Below are 948 nucleotides of genomic sequence, written 5' to 3' on the forward strand. Positions count from 1 at the left end.
GTTCATCCACAGCATGAGAACTATTTGTTTTTCCTCTCATGAGCTTTTGGAGTAGCTTGTGAAAACCAAAGTTGCAATTGATAAAACTACGTTACAAAGTCTATTTTGTTAAGGTTAATTAGAGAAAATAATGTAAAATATATGAGAACATCCCAAAGTGTGTTGTTGGAATTAGGTGGAAGGGTAGCTGTAGGACCCAGGAAGAGTATATGCATTGAAATTTGAGCTTGAAGAAAACAATTCAAGCTACAATCAGTAAAAATCAGGAACATAACCAAGGTGTGGGCATGTATTAAACGTGATTAAGTCCCTTCAGGATTCATTGTAGGGTTATAGTGTTCTTGGGTGGGAATAGAAGGCTAAGTAAGAATTTTGCAATTGATTTGTTAAGCAGTGGAGAGTTATTGATGGTTCCTTAATAGAAGTCTATTTGATCAGATTTTTGCTTCAAACAGTGTTGGATCTATCCTATAGGAAGAATATTGTCCATCCCTGTTTCATAAATAGTAAAACACAACTAAAATGGTTTATTAAACATTAGGGTATATGAACATTCTGCAGTTCATATACTGGCTGTAATATTCTTCTTATGGATATTTCACAGCTCTTAGAACTTAAGAAGAGAATGTTTTGGGGTTTTATTTTTGATGATAAATTGGTTAAGACCTTTGGAATTTTCACAGTCCAAAGCTGAATGTCTGACAAACCACAGGAAAAGAAAGGAAAAAAAAGTGCGTCTTTGTTACCATAGTTATGATAAGGTACTTTTTTTCCCCCAGTAGCTGAAAAACAAAACAACAAAACTAAAAAGGGAGATAATTGCATCTTCTTTTAGTCAGCAATAACTTAGAGGAAGAAAAAGCAATAAACTCAGATCTGAGTAAATTTTAATGACTAACTCATTCTTTCTCAAATGTGTACAAGGAGGACAAAAGTATGTACTTCAAA

Source organism: Propithecus coquereli, unplaced genomic scaffold, assembly GCF_000956105.1.
Source record: "Propithecus coquereli isolate 6110/MARCELLA unplaced genomic scaffold, Pcoq_1.0 Scaffold204, whole genome shotgun sequence".
Lineage (NCBI taxonomy): Eukaryota > Metazoa > Chordata > Mammalia > Primates > Indriidae > Propithecus > Propithecus coquereli.